We start from the raw sequence: 16,540 nt of genomic DNA on the forward strand, positions 1-16,540 counted from the left end.
TGCAGTCCATCTTACATGTGCCAGTGTTTGCAGATTTCCACTGTGTACGTGAAACTGAAAAAGATAAGCAATGACCCAGAAACCCTTAAATGTGAACAGTTTTCTAACTTTAACTTGCAGATCTTTTAAGAAATTGACACGGCCTGCTGATGATGACATTTAATATCTTCAGTTTGAAAATATTAATCTGTTACAGTACACCAAAACAATCATTCGGTGTCTGCGCCGCAGTCTGCAAAACAACAGCACAGTTTTTGAAAGAAGGTCTTTCTCTTTCTCGTCCGCCGGCGAGAGTTTGGGGGGTTCTCCTGAATGGATTCTTCATTTACCTCCTCACTGGCCTGAATCTCAGAAAAGGATGGAGGTTCAGCATGGGGTGTCGGAGGAGAAAAGGGTAGAGGTTCAGAAGGGGGTGCTGGAAGAGGAGAGGATGGAGGTTCGGAAGGGGATGGAGGAGGAGCAAAGGGTGTGTGTTCAAAAGGAGATGGCCGCACCACAGCCACGAAACAGTCTCTCTCTGAAATGGGTGATGGCTCCTCCTCTCTCACAACACGGTCAATGTCATCCTCGGACGTGGCAGGTGATTCAACAGAGGGCGTCGAGCTGGCCGCCACCCTCCGCAACATAAACAGCTGACAAATCTGTCCCACTGCAACATCTATAATGTCAACCAGAAACTGCGGTGTCGAATCCTTGATCTTTTTCAGCAGAACTGGAAGTGGGTACAGCTGTCTGATCTCTAATAGGATAGACAGGACCATGTCATCCTTGATTGGCTGGGGTAAAGTGACTTGCTCCCCACCTCTGAGGGCTCTGGATATGTTTCTCGAAGCGGTCAATGTAAGCGCAACAGACTTTGTGCTGATATCCTGGGAAGGCATGTCCAGGCAGGGGCAAAGAGGAAAAACCCAGATTATCTGCAGGACTCTTGGAACTATTTCCTCCACCACTTGCTGTGGACTAAACAGTCTGGAGCTAGATGCCTCCTCTGACTTCTCTCTTAGGATCTTGGCATAGTGTTGTACCTTGCTGATAACTTCAGGATTCCTGTAGATCAACGTCATTAGAACTGATCAATCACCCCTTCAGAGTATCATAGAGAAAACAAAACAATGCAGTCTGACTGTAACTGTAAATGTGTGTCAAATGTGACTGACTGAAAATTGGGATGTAAGGCCCATGGCAACATGAAGAGCATCTTGGCTTCAAGCATGATGTCCCTAATTTTATTGCCGGTGTTCACCTTCCAAATCTGAAACAACAAATTACGAGTGTAATTTTGACATACACTCACTGGCCACTTTATTGGGTACACCTGCTCAACTGCTCGTTAATGCAAATATCTAATCAGCCAATCACATGGCAGCAATTCAGTCCATTTTAGGCATGTGGACGTGGTCAAGACAATCTGCTGATCTGCTGAGATTTTCACACGCAACCATCTCTGGGGTTTTACAGAGAATGGTCTGAAAAAGAGAGGATACAGTAAACGCCTTGCTGATGCTCATTGTCAGAGGAGAATGGCCAGACTGGTTCTTGCTGATAGAACAGCGCAACAACTCAAATAACCACTTGTCACAACTGAAGTATGTAGAAGAGCATTTCTGAATGCAAAACAGGTCAATTCTTTGAAAAAAGATTAGCCACAGCAGAATAAAGACCGCACGAGGGCCACTTTTTATCAGCTAAGAACAGGAAACTGTGGCTACAATTCACAAGGTCTTGCTAATATTTAACAATAGAAGGAGCACAAGTGGAATTGGTCAGAATGCATGACAGCATGAATCCATCCTGCCCTGTCAGCAGTTCACCATAGTGATAACACGCCATGTCACATGGCTAAAATACCCTCAAACTGATTTCCTGAACTTTGCAAAGAGTTCACAAATGGCACATGGTCTCCATGGTCACCAAATCTGCAGCAACCGTGTGATGCTATGATTTAAATACAAATCAAACTCTCTAAGAAATGTTTCCAGCACAGCAAATAATTGAGGTTGTTCTCAAGACAAAAGGGAGTCCAAACCAATACCAGCAAGGTGTACCTAATAACGTGGCCAGTGAGTTTTTTTAAAGGATAAAATATAACATTTTATGGCAAGGTACTATAAGTGTTCTCAGGTCTTACCAGCATGAAAAGAGGCATGCCATCACCCCCATTAAGACCGTCATGTTCAAAGTTGAAGACGCTTCAAACAGAAACAGAGCGCAGGCGTTTAGTGTGACATAAACAGTCATGGTGTGTACGGCCAGAATGAGTCTCAGTAACTCACCATCCTCTCAGTTCCCTTTTGCTCTCCTTCAGCAACAAGTTCATTATATCTTCAGAAGTCACCTCAGGTGGGATCTGACTACTCTGCTGAAGCTTTAGGAGTTCAATCACGACTGCAACCTAATAACACAAAGGAGATAAGTCGAGATAAGTGGTGCGTGACAAGTCAGAGTTTTTTAAAGTTTTCGCTTGGAGGGATATTCGCGCTTACCTGAAACTTGTAACTCTCAGTGTTCCAGCAGAGCTTCATAGCCTCATTATACATCGGTGTTTCAGACAAAATCATATTGGAAAGAAACAATATCCTCCTACACGTTAGCTTCAGTTGCCTTTTAAAAAAAAAAAAAGCGTTTACAAGAGTTCGACAGTTTTCCTGAGGGTACTCAAAGACGTCCTCCTGCACAGATGCTCCTCATCTCACACATTCCGGAAGGTCGCCAAGGTAACACTTTTTGAAAGTTGCCTTTAAAATGCCCGTTAAACAAAGAGTAATGTTTAAAGCCACCCCTAACCCCTGTCTACATATAATGCGATTTGCTCGTCACTTTGTGGCTGACAGGCCGTCAATGGTGGTCATACCATGGCGCTGGTTGCCCGGGTAACCCTCTTGTATATTTCCCACACAAAATGTTTCCAAGGGAAAGAAGCAGACCATAAAAATATTGCTAGCACATGGCCAGAGCTAGTCCTTCTTACCGTCAGTTATGCTCCTGCACCATCTGGATCTAAGACGCTCCGAGCCTACTATCAGCATGGTGAATTTAGTGACGGGAAAGTCATGGACGGCGTCTCCTTGTGGTTTGGGGTGACTCTACTTTTGCGTCATACTTGCACTTTAGTGTTTAATTCAGTCCAGTTTAACAGCACCACAGGCTCATACACTTAATTAACACCTTTCTTTCGCCGTTTCTATGAAAAAAGGGAGCTTTATAACAGTCACAAAGCTCAGATTTAGGGCAGGGTGGTTACATTAGAATGCATTTGTTTCCACTGGTGCACCTCATGAAGTGAAACTATTTTGTCATCATAGTCCCAGTTGATGTTGTGCGGGAGCTGTCGTTAATCACCTGCCAAAATCTCTCACAAGCCAAATCCTTTTATATTTTGTCTAATCCAGTGGTAGTCTGTATTATTCTAATCAGCAAATCCAAGGAAAGTTCCAAAAACAACATACAACTAGCAATTATCGCCCGTGAAGCTACTTATTGTATTTCCACAACTAGCTTTTAGAAATGTTGGTGTTCCAAAAGAAAGAAATGGGTTTAGGCCTGTCACAGACATGATGAAGAAGCCTTAGGATTAGTAGGATTCTGATTTTAGTCTTTCGGTGGAATTCTAAAGAGGCTAACACAGTGTAGCTCAGTTCATAATGTAAAAGGCAGTGCCGCTTGAGACATCACTTGGGCCTTATCTAATTTTTACTCATATTAGTTCTCAATTTAACAGTTTTCTAAAATTATAACTCGAATTTGATCTTGTCTCGCGATCTTGCCAGTCGGGATCCCTGCCGCACTTATAATTGATTCCTCCCAGAATCTATGAAATGATTAGAAATGATCCTTGCATTAGAAATTCGATGTCTAAGCTGTCTCATGCCAAAGAACTGCTGGCACAGTGAGAAATCAATACAGGCTCTGCAGGCCATTAGAAAAAAATGGACCCGCAAACCAGTCTCCAATAATGAAGCACGATACTGTATATAACACGGTGTCATCTAATAAGACACAATTAACTTTGTGATCGTTTTAAATATCCATAAAACACTTAAAATATGCATTTGCTCCCATCACATTTTGTCGAGTATGGCTATAATTCTTCCCCGCATGATTCAACTTCATAACTTTAAAGTTTCAAAAGCCTTATGAGGACATAAAGCCGCCATAACTTCTTGTTCTCTGTAACAGCTTTTTTACATCTGCTTCCTCTGAGGGAAAAATTCACGCGAAATTAAATCCCCCATATGTTTTCCTTTTCATCTCTCGCAGTTCAATCGATATTTGTGATCTCCCCCTCGCAGACAGGACGCAGGGAAGCATGAAGCTTGCGATGTTATCAAGCGACAATTTTTGTTTCGGGTGGGTGATGGGGGGGGCGTGCTGCTCCTGTGGCAACATATCATGTGGACTTTATATATTTCTTTGAGCTTTATTACGCCCACATGTCTTTAGAAAACACCTTGGGCAAGTCTTCGTAGCCCCGCAGTTCGCGGCGCTGCTCCGTGTGCTGTCTCCTGATTACATCATAAATATTTGAACTAACTTTATTAGTGGCATGTGCGTGGGCATGCATCTTGACATCAAAGGAAAGCCCTCAACTTTACTTTAGGTCGAATTTGCTTTTCTCTTGTGTCAGGATTCCCGCTGATGTGTGTTTTATGCAAGCATTACGAATACTTAACACTCTCTCCATAGTGTCTCAGGCTGTGAACTCCCAACTAAGAGCCAGTTGTAAATCCTTCACAAGGGAGTGTTGTTGTGCTGGATCCAGCCTGATGGTGGATCATTATTAGGCTCATATACTGTAACGTTTTCGCGTCAGCAGTAATCGGATGTGGTATTTGTCTTGGTGTTATGTTAATGCCGTTGTCCTTTGCAACGGGAAGAGCTTGTTTTATTTATTCCAGTGCCGCCTGTGCATGCACCATGACACACTTCATCTATCATTTAGATAATGGCCACGTGTTGTTGCCGTACGTGTGTAGTAATGTGCGTGTGTTTTCTCGAGGAGGACAATGAGCCCCAACCTCCCCCCACCGATCCCTGCTTTACCTGTACAGCAGAGTCCACAGTCGGTGTGTGCGTTTGTGTGTGCCGGCGCTCCTTAAGGCAGGCTTATCCGTGCCCGGAAGACGCAAATGCGTTCTCCCGCCGTCTCTGCTGGGAATGCGGTCCAGTTGGCCAGCAGAGCGATGTAAATCTGCTCGGCCTACAAAGACCTGGCTTATCTGGTCTGATTAACGGCCAAACGTGGCAGACACCATCTGAGACGAGAGGAAGATGCATAGGGAGTGGACATTCCACTGAATCTTCCAGCTCTCTTTTTTCCTGTCCACCCCCGGCCTCCGAGCTCGACTCCACGTCTCTGTTAGTCTTTATCGTCCCCTCCCCTCCCCTCCCCAGCCCCGGCTCCCCCGCTCCCTCTCCTTCTCCCCTGCTCTTTCCATGGGGCAGAATAAGCAACAAAAGGTGTGGGGTAAAGTAAGCAACAAATGGTGCGTGTATTTGTTTGCGCACGTATCCCATGCCCCGGCGGCTCCGCAGGGGACCCCGTCCACTCGGTCCCGTCCATCCCGGCCCAGCTTGGACAGGAGTTGTGTCGGGGGAGGGGTTAAAGGTCAGAAATCACAGCCTGGAGGTCGCGGAAACACAGCAGGGGGTAAGTAATGATAACCCTGCACTGATCTAAACCCCAGACCAGCACCAGCTTGTGCTGTCCATCAGCACCTCCTACCTCCTACACACACACACACACATTAACACACCTACAGTACTCACACACACATACACACACCTTCCCACTCCCTTGCCGTATGAGCGAACAAACTGGTTATATTTCATTGCGTTGTCTAAACACAGGATATCGAATGAGCTGTTTGTGAGGAAAATGGCTGTACTGTGTTTAGGGGTTAGAGTCAGGAGAGAAGTGATTTTAGACAGGAGGCTTTTAACGAAAAGGAAATATAATGGGGAAAATGAGCAGCAGAGCGGGAAAGGGAGAGAATGGACGAGCATGCATGCCTGTACAAATACCATGTTCGCAGACAGTCTTTATATGTCATCGAGTGGAGCCAGAAAATGTCCCTCCATTTTCTCTCCCTTTCACTCCTCGCTGAAATAATGTAGCATGACTGCTTGGTGATATGTTTTCAGTGGTTAGCCGGGCTGCCGAGTCTCTGTTCTATATAAGGGTAAGGCCATGAGGCAGTAAACAGAGGCCGCCTGTCGTCATGCACTTCTCTTCTGCCTTGATTTCCTGTGTAGCCGGCAGGGTAAGCCTGATCCCTCCTGACAGCTGTCACTCTCCATCGCAGTGTACCATCGTGGACTCTGACACACACCGACTTCCCCGCCAGAATACTGCTGCAGTGGAGCACGCGCTGTCTCACCTCTCGAAGATTGCCTCAGTCAAATACATAATGCGCGCTCGCAGCAAGCGTCAAAGCTGATTTCGTTCTTGACGCTCAGTTTCTTTTACTTTGTAGGTAAACCCGGGGGAGCTCCATGCAATTGTTTATGCTGCAAACACAGAGCGACCCAGATGCACCTTGTTATCTGGGAATAAATTGGGAATGAAAGAACTGTATTTATTTCCCAAGTCGTTTTAACATGGGTGCTGATCCAGTATTTGAAAAACAATACCTAAGAATATATCTGACAGGGTGCATTTGACACTGTGGGATGATCTTTCTGCGGTGCTCACACCTGATAGGATTAAGGTTAAGAAACATGTTGCGTATCAGTTACATTCACGCTCTTTAGCGTGGGCTCTATTTTCTATCACTCTTATTTTTCGCACAGCAACCTACACATCTTACACCCCTCTATCCAAATACCCCCCTGAGGAATCTTCTTCCAACCGGGCAATAGGCATTCAACACTTCTCTCCTTTTGCTTTCGCTCAGCGCCGTCTCCTCTCATTTGCCCTTGGGGGAGTTGAAGGTCAATGTTTGAAATCCCCGGGCCGGGCTGCGGCGGATCACCAGAGCCGCCCCTGTCCTACATTTGCGAGGACATAAACTCTCTAACATATGTGCACACGCGCTCTCCCACGCAGGCTTTCTCCGCAATAATGCAAAATAGCTCACAAACAGGAACACAGGGAGGGCACACATACAAACCAAGGCTTGTACGCGCTCAGATGAATGTAAACACTGGCAGGCGCGTAGCTCGGTGTGCTGCGGCGCAAAAACAGTAATCTGATTAGACAAAAAGTGTTAAATGTCATCTTTTAGAGTTAACATAAAATTACCATAATCAAATCCCAGCCACTCCAGAAAACATTTAAAAAAAAGGCAGCTGCATTCGTCTGCGGAGCATTTGAAAAAGACAAAGGCATTCTGCTCGTCGGATTATAGAGATGCAAATAACTTGCACGTTTTTTAACTCGCAATTAAATGTTTTTTTGTTGAGAAATGTTAACTGTTAACATCTGGTAACCTCCCTCCGTAAAAAAGCACACTGAAATGTTTTAATTACAAGCAAGAGACAGGATTTTCCTTTTGCATCGATTATGGACTCTGTCACATGCTTATTACGAGCGGAGAACAAAGGAGGTACTGTTTCATTTTTGTCTGATTGTGGACATTAAAAAATCAGAAATAGTGATTTCTGCTGTTGGCAAACACGTCCACCAGTCCCTGTTTTTAATTTCGTCGTTTTACATCCTTTTGATGTTACAGTTACCTTAAATGTGCTGTAAACCCCTTTTGTTCCGTGTTTGCCATGTTTTCAATTAGTGCATTTTCATAAATGGCAAAAGGCTTTAAAGTTGGACTCGCAGAGAAAATCCCCAAAATTGTGGATCGACTGAGTAACTGTCATTGATGTTCCTGATTAGAGCTTTAAAGCAGCTAATCGGTAAGCCTTAACGGATTTCATTTTCAAAGTAAACCCTGCTAACAGGTCGGGTTAGCACCGGTGGAGCAGCATGGCCTGGGATAAGGAGATTTAACCCCCCCTGTGAGTGAATATAACCCAGTGTTTATTAGAGTGCCTGTGTAATATATGACTTTCTGCTTGCTTTGCAAATCTATCCAGGCTGCCTCTGCTACTTCTCCTTTGGATATTTCATTCAGTGAGGGTTAGCAGGCACAGCGTTATTGTCGCTGGTTATTGCCTTTCGTTTATTACAGAGGAGTTTGTTTAGAGTGGAGGTGAGGAGGGGGTTGAGGGGAGAGGACGGAGGGGGGGTGCGGGGGGGCATGAGGACTTTTCTTTTAGAGGGAGGGCGGCTCACGTGGCTGTACAAGTGAATGGTAACCATTGGTTACGGCTGAACCCGTCGCTGCTAGATGAAGCTGATATATTCATGTATTCATCTCAATTAGTCCGCTCCGTGCATCTCCAAACGCAGACACTCATCCCTCCTCGGCTGCGCTCCATGCTTATCTTATTAGAATATTTTATCCTGCACGCAAGGCCTCCTTCTCTCTCTCTCTCTGTCTTTCCTGCCATGTCATCCCTCGTTCCCACTCCTTAAAGCATCCATTTCTACTTCCATTATGCTGCTCACACGTTTTAAAGTTGTGTGCGTGTGTGTGCGCGTGCTGTTGGAAGTCTGTGCTCAAGACATTTTTCTTAACTTAGATCTCCACTCAGCACACAGACCACATGGGACCACAAAGCTAACTTTGAAACAACAACGCTGTTGATTTTCTCTTTCGTCTTTCTCCCCTCAACCAACAAACTCATTTGTACCAAGCCTCTCTCGCTAAGATTTTGAATTGTTGAAAGTAGCTCCCTGGTTTTCTTTTATTCCATCTCTGTGGTTTTTGCAGCCCTGAAATAGCTTCAGGCAAGAAGAGAGGAAACATCTTAAGACTGCTTGATAGACGCATGTTTGGAGTCCATGGTGATTAAGAAAAGTAAATGTAGGACACAGAGAAGATGAGCATCTTTGTCCTTAACGAAAATTGCCTGGGACAATGGTGCATCGCTTTGTAAAAAAAAAAACTGAAGCGCAGGATAGAACAATGAAAGCCCGTAATCTAAAACACTCTGGAAATGCATATTTCTCTTTCCATCTGAGATGTCTGAGGTTGTTTGCCCTCTGCTTTGCCAACAGTACATATTCTGACTGTCTTTCTTCTCCAGCCAATAGCTAAGCTCAAATCACAGCTCTCTGTCTGTCAGATGGAGCTTGCTCTCCCTCTCAACCATCCCTAGAACAGTGGTTTGCCTTTTCCAAGGCACACTCTGAAATGGCTTTGTTTTCCGACAGCCATTCAGTGGCACCCTCAGCCAGGTCCTGCCAAGAAGTCCGCCTCCCCCGAGCTGGAGCCCGGACTTGTTTACACAAACTCATCGGAGAAATATGGATGTGTAATTATAGAGGTTGTTAGTCTTAATGTCGCATCCTTGCTATGGAAACCGCTGCATGCTTGGTCAGCTACGAAGAGGGGTGGCTGATGAAACTCTGACCGGGTATGGCGCGAACATTTCTGCGGGAAGCATTTGGGGGGAGCGAAAAAGGAGAGAGAAAAAGTAGCTTCTTGATGGAATCGAATCAACGCAGAGCAAAGCAAACAAACATGAATCACAAGGCGGTGATAGAGATTGCTGTGGTTGTCCAACGCATAAATACAGAGTCTAAATACTGCTCTGCAGGCCAGGACCAAGCCCGTTTCTGTGAATTCAGCTCAGTGGCAAAATGTCCGTGTTCCATTCCAGCGCGACCACAGGCACACAAACACAGTAACAGGAGCAGACAAACACACAAGAGGCGTGTGTGTGCACAAACACGCAGGCATAAATAAGCACAAAGCCACATAAGCAAATTCAAATATATATATACATACTCATAAGCTCGCGCTAGCATGCAAATAGGTGCTCACACAAAGACACAATGCGCCCGCACACCCTCCATCCGCCACCTCCCTGCACACATTTGCTAGCCTAATAGGAGCTGCCGTGTGCATTGTGCATTCGTTAGCGCACGTTCAAGAGAAGTGCAGCCTAGTTGAGATATTTTCAGTCGGCGGTCCCACGGGGGTAAACGTGTGCGCTGTCAGAGTTTGTGCATGCGTACCATGATGGATGGATGGATGCGGAAAAGAAACACGTCTTCAAATAAAAAAAACGTGTCTGAGTTCGGGCTGCGCCGCCTCTCACAGCGACTCGATGATTTCGGAGACGGAACAATTTTTACCTCCCGCTCCAAACCCACGGGTCCAATTTCTTTCTCTCTTTTCTCCTCTTTTTTTTTTTTTTCCTACTGCAACTTAATCTTTCTCTCCATCCGCCGTTGCCATTCCACCTATTTTCTCTCCTCCTTAGATCTTACCCTCCTCCTCCCCCCTCTTCCCATCTCTCCTGCACAGTGACAGATCCTGCAGGAAATTGTTTCGAGTCTGCCAGACATTTTTGTGTTGTAGCTGTTTATTTGTGCTGGGGGCACGGGGGGGTGCGGAGCCCCAGTCTCTCTCCAGTCTCGGACTAGAGGTTAAGCTCCTGAACTCCTTCACCGCCCTGTGCCAAAAAACACTGATCCCCGATCGGCGTAGCTTTACCGTGTAACCGATACCAGGGATGAGGAGAAAGGAGCACCAGAGAGGATGTAATCAGTGCGTGTGTGCGTTTGTGCTCTTTTGTATACGTGCGTCAGCTGCGAGGCTTTGTGTGTATTAGGACGTAATCAGCAACATTTTCTCTGTGGTCTGCTGTGCTCTCTGATTGGGGTTTTGGTGAATAGCAGGGGAAGGGAGGAAGAGCGTGTTTCTTTTCCTGCTTCTTGTGTTGCAGCCCGGGCCTCAGAGCTGGAGAAGCCTCGCTGTGGTTTGGAGCCGCGCTCGGAGCTCTGGCGCTTTACACGTCGGCTAAATCAGAGCCCTGCATTCATTATATATATGTCGCCGTGTCACCCCGCATCTCCCGGTGCCGTGTCTGTGTGCATTAGAGCCGCTCCGGGTCCCATGTTGGCTGCAGTCAGCTTTGTTCAGCCTCCTCCGTGTTAGCAGGTACAGGAGATTCCCCCGGGGTTTGGACACACAGGCTCACACATTGTCGTGCAAAACCTGACACGCACAGTCGCAAGGACACGCGCACGCCCGCACACCTGTGCACTGTCCTCTCTTTCCCTCTCTCTCCGTCTCTGTCTCTCTGTCTCTGTCTTTGTTCTCCCTTTTGCAGATTTTGTTTTCGTGGACAACAGATGGGCTGACATCGACTCGCTCCTCTATGGCGAGTACACTCTGTCTCTGACATTTCTGTCTCTCTGCCCATCTCACTGTCTTTACTCTCTGTCTGCGCTGTAATGTCGGGAGGGCTGAAACCATTTGTCGACTATTTGTTTGAGGCATTTGTCGAACAGAAATGTCAGTCATCCTTTCTTGCCGCCTCTCAAATGTGAGGATTTGCTTTTCCTTGCTTCTAAATTATCTTTGGTAGAAACTTATTTTCTGGCATCTCGTAACAATTAATCCAAAACGTAGTGTTGATCTCACCCCATCGTGACACAGGCAGCACCTGAGCTGTAGCACTCTCTTTGCCTCTCCTTGCACATTAGATTGGATTGTGCCGTTTCCTCTTACTTAGAATCCCTCACTTGGTTTGTCTGGCACTGCCTATTTGAGATTGGAAGCGGCAAGTCTGTGGTAAGAGCAATTGTTTGTTTATTTGTTTCCCATCTTTGATGTGTGTTATTGTGCCGAGCGGCGCAAGGCAGGCTCAGTTGTCATAACTCTCTTCTGGAGGCCAGATTGAAAAGGTCAGTGAAAATGAAGCTCCTCTCTCTCTGCGGAGGACGAATGGATAGAGTGTAGGTGCTCCACACAGACCCAGAAGAGCCTTGCACACGCATCTGAACACGTTTGCACAAATGCACGCACAGGGCCCCCGAGAGCACATTTTTTTACATGCGCCAGCACGAGGGACGAGGGCTCTCGGGGTATTTCGTCCATCGCCGTTTGTGTGTTTGTTGACTTGTTCCATGTGTTCAGCTCTGGTTTCCCTCAGGGGGGAGAGTTTACTCACAGATTACCTCCTCAGTCAGTTTAGATTTTTGGAGCCTCGTGGCCTTTGACTTCGCTATCTCTCGCCACATTCCGATCCATACCAGCGGTTCTTTTATCAGCGCAGGCAGATTTGTGGCTCGTGGACCTTCAGACGCGGATCGAGCCCTCTCCGGAGTCCAGAGTCCCAAATCACTTCAGCCGAAGACCACAAAGGCCCGAGAAAAAACAGAGCGGATCAGTTCGTCATCCGCTGGGATTTAGCGGGTGAACCGTGGTTCACCTCATGTGATTATCAGTGCAAATGAAGCAAGACAACAACATCAATGAGCCTCCTGCTGAGGAACAAGCTAACTAAGAGACCTTCTGTATACATCTGTCAGCTGATTACACATGTGCACTCTGACAATACCAGTACCACCCACTAATAAGGCTGTTAGTGGATTCTTCTGAGGACACGACCCCTGGGATTTGTAATAGGATAAATACAGGCATTTCCATGGGCAAAGTACAAGGATAATCAGAGCCAATAAGACGGAAACCAGAACAGCGGTTTGCTTTGCATTATAAGTTGTTGTTCTTTTGAATGTTAATGAGCGCATTGTGAACGCATTTGCGTCGGGGATGAAACAGGTTTCAGTTAATTTCCACAGAGTGCATGCCTCATATGTTTTTATATCTGTGGAGACAGATCAGTGGTTGTGATAAGTGTCAGGCTTTTCCAGTCAGCAGGGAATACATAAAAGAAATGTGTGTCCCCTACCTGTTTGACGTGCGAAACCGCAATTACAGCTTGCCCTCTGCAGCCCATGAAATAATCAGCCCTCTGATATGCCAACAACAACGTTGGCAAGTTCAGGAAAATGTCATGTCTTTACAGCACCTAAGTGGAAAGAAAAATGAGACGGGTCACAACCTGAACAAAGGAGCAATCATTTATTTATTTATTAATCATAGATAAGGGAATATGTGACAAGATTAAGTTTTGTTTGAAGGTGTCACAAGCCAAAAAGTTCGTCAGTCACTTCTAATACATTAGCATGTCTTTGTGTCTCAGGTTGCACTTCCTGTGTTATAGGTAGCAGCCCACCATTGATTCACTTTGTATTTTACAAGAACCTGACCCAATATTTATTCCTGTTTTCTAATTAAGCAATGGAACTGGAAAAAAAAAAACTGTTGATTTAGTAGTAGATACTTCAAGGATAATTCATTTCCCTTGTTAAATTATGTTAACCTTAGATTGAATTTACCTTTTTGACATTTGTGAACATATTTTTTATAGCCTCCCATCAGCGTTCCATTTCAGGCCAGTTACTCTTAATAATCTCAACACACACTTGTCTCTTTTGCCCGCCGTTTCTCTTGGCGTCTCCCCCTTTCTCCCCAGTATAAAGTGACGGTTAATAGAGAATGAAATTGAATATTATGCTCCATTTCTTTGTGTATAACTTCCCGGAACTATCACGACCAAAGGATGTGGCGGAGACGTTCGAAGGAGTTTTTAATTTGGAGCGGCGGCGGCGGCGGCGGCAGCGAGCGGGCCGGTCAGCATAGCAAAAGTTCCTCATGACGAAGCGAGAGCAGATCAGAAGCTTTTTGCGGGGCTCTGATCATTTAGGTGAAAGCGAGAGTAGAAATACAGGAGCAGAAGTTGACTGGTTGTTGATGTGGATTAATGGAATTTTGGTACAAAAGAGTTGGCACCTCGCCCACTGTTTCCGTGACGTGATGGGATTAATGAAACACTAATATACAACTCCCCTCTGTTTTTTTTTTATAAATTTTTTTTTAACAAGGATGAAAGCTGCACACGTAAGTGCACAATCAAGCCTTGTGCACACACACATGGGTGGTTAAGAGCAAGATAAAACACTAACTCAGCAACTCCCACATGAACAATATTAACCTTTAGCTTTTGAGCCTGTGTGTGTGCCTCAGTGTGCACTGCACCCCCCCCTAACCTTTAGCTCTGACCAATAGGAAGGTGAAGTGCCCGTTTTTTTCCCTCTGACCCAGTTTCCTCTCTACTTATTTCTCTGAACACGCAACATTTCAGCTGCTATTAGTCAAATGATGCGCTGTCTGGGAGGGGAGTTTAGAGGCAAATGTGTGTACGCTGGGTTTTTGTGTGCAAGCGCGCCGCCACTCACATCGTGTTTGTTCACCTGCTAGATTTGTGTATTCAAGGGTGTTAATGTGTGTGTGCCCACTAGGGCCGTGGCACTTTTTTTTTATTTTTTGGTTTTTAAATAACCATCTAATTGACGGGAGCGACGTTAACGGCAAACAAAGAAAAACAACGGTTACAACCATCTGAAATGTTTGTTTTTCACGGTTGATTCTGCACATTTAGATGGGAGTCTAAAGGAGTTACTGCGCGGCCACTTCTTCAGGCAGCCCCCCCCGACACACACACACACACAGTTTTTACCCCTGCGAATGATTTGTGTTAAACTGCTGAGGTTTTCAGCTGCTGCAGCTCGATGATATCGGTGAAAAGAGCCATTACTGCCAATTAGCTACTCTGTCATTAGGGAGGGTTGTGTGGGCTACTGGCAACTTTTCCACACAACAGAATATATTATATCTAAAATAGCTGGTAACGTTGAAACAGCTAATGTCTAAAAATGTTTCATAGTGGGAGCAGCAGAGTCGTGGTAGGCTTGAATTTTTATAGTCGTTGTGGTTATTAAATTAATATTGGATGCTTTGGGCAACCGTCGCTGCTTCTCATAACTTTAATGCTATATGCAGCAGCCAACAGTATTATAAGCTCTTAGTCCTCCACCCTCAGGTTACACAGTTTATTGTGCCAATTGACTGCATTTACTCCCTCTGTGTACACCTGTCAGATTACGTGGGTGTCAGCTTCGAGGAGGGCTTGCACATTGTCTGTGTGCTCGTGTGTGTGTGTGTAGATCGTGGATGGGTAAGGGGTGGAGGAGTGCAGGAGGAAAGTTGAGGATGCGATGTGCTCTAAGATGAGTCTGTCTCCATCATGTCACGTTGGAGTGCGCTCAGTCTGTTCGTGTTTGAGACAGATGACTTGTTCCGCTCCCCAAGGTCCTCCTGTTATTCTGCATCCTTTATCTCCTACCGATCCGACAGACGGCCTGCCCCGTGTGCATGCTTTTGTTTGTTTGCGTGTAGGCGTGGGTGTGAGGTGTATGTTAAAATTCCGCACCTCCTGCCTTAATGTGCTTCCTTGCCGCCCGCGGCCGACGGGGCGGCGTTATACGGTGTCTTTGTGCGAGTGCCGCGTTTTTGGGGAGTCCTGCGCTGTGCACGGGGGCACGGGGGTTGTGTGGGGCATGCCGAGTTGGGAAATGGAGAGTGGAGAGTGCAGCGGTGTAAAAGCTCTGCCCCACTGGATCCACCGTGGAGGTGAAACACAGACACTCGGAGCTAAATGATGCAGAAGCTCTCTGTGACTGCAGACTGAGAGTCTTGCACAGACACACACACGCTCACAGATATGCACACAGACACTTTGGGAGCCGCTGACAGGTCCTCTGCAGAGGTTAAAAGCTGTCATAAGTAGTCTAGAAGCACTAGCCCTGTGGTGTTGGCTGCGGGAGTCCATAATGCCCAACATTTGGCTCGGTAATCTTGGACTGTCTGACAGGGGCCGCACATGTGCAATCACGCACAACAAACAAAATAGGGAAATTGCTTTTGTGTACATGTGGACATGCAAATTCATACTCATATCTGCCTGTGCATGCTCACGTACTCAGATGCATATAAATGTATGCATACATTCGCACACAGACTTGAGGCCAAGCGCCGAGGCCAAAACACACACAAGGAGAGACTTAGGGGAGAGTGTAAGAGAAATGGTGAGTGTGAGAGAAGCAGGCTGGCAGCGACGCACGCACACAATGCAACACACATATGCTTCCTCTGCTTCACAGAGAGAGAGGGAGGGAGAGAGAGAGATCACCTCCCACTTCTTCTTCTTCTTCTTCTTTCCAAGCCTCCTCCTCCTCCTCTTCTCAACTCCTCACTTCATCACCTCCTTCCATATTCCTTCACCGACATATGCACGCACGCCCGTCCTACACCCCTACACACACACACACACACACACACACCCTCGCATGCGAGCCCACTTCAGACAGATCAAGTCTCACTCCTCTCCGGCTCGCACACTCTCTCTCTCTCTCTCTCTCTTCTTTAAAAAAAGGAATCTCCCGCTTCCTCTCGTGCCCCTCCTCACTCCGCACTCCTCTTTCCATCCCCTCTTTAAACACCTCACTCCCACGCGCACACCCACACACACACACACACACACACACCTCTCACCACTTCACCTCCCTCCCTCGCTCCTCCGCAGCACCACCCACCTCTCCTCCCCCCATGCCGTGCTATCCCATAGTGCTCTCTGCTGGGAGGATTTAGAGGTACCCTGTAATTTTGGTGCTGGAGGAGCTCTTAAGTCCTGCCTGATCTTCAGGCTACAGAGGCAGCCGATGTGTGTGTGTGTGTGTGCGTGAATATGTATTTCTGTGCGTGCACATGTCAGTGTGTGCTTCTTCTTCTGTGTTCACTTCTGGGGGCCCGGGTGCTTACATGTCTGTATTTTGCAACCATTTCAA

The 16,540-nt window shown here is 46.4% G+C and overlaps 1 protein-coding gene across 1 annotated transcript in view; it reads left to right on the forward strand.

Annotated features, from left to right (window-relative positions):
• efnb1 (ephrin-B1) overlaps nucleotides 1-16,540 on the forward strand; it is a 55,031-nt gene that overhangs the window by 24,859 nt on the left and 13,632 nt on the right. The gene's annotated exons all lie outside the window — the stretch shown is intronic.

The sequence above is a fragment of the Chelon labrosus genome (genome assembly GCF_963514085.1).
Source record: "Chelon labrosus genome assembly, chromosome: 8".
Lineage (NCBI taxonomy): Eukaryota > Metazoa > Chordata > Actinopteri > Mugiliformes > Mugilidae > Chelon > Chelon labrosus.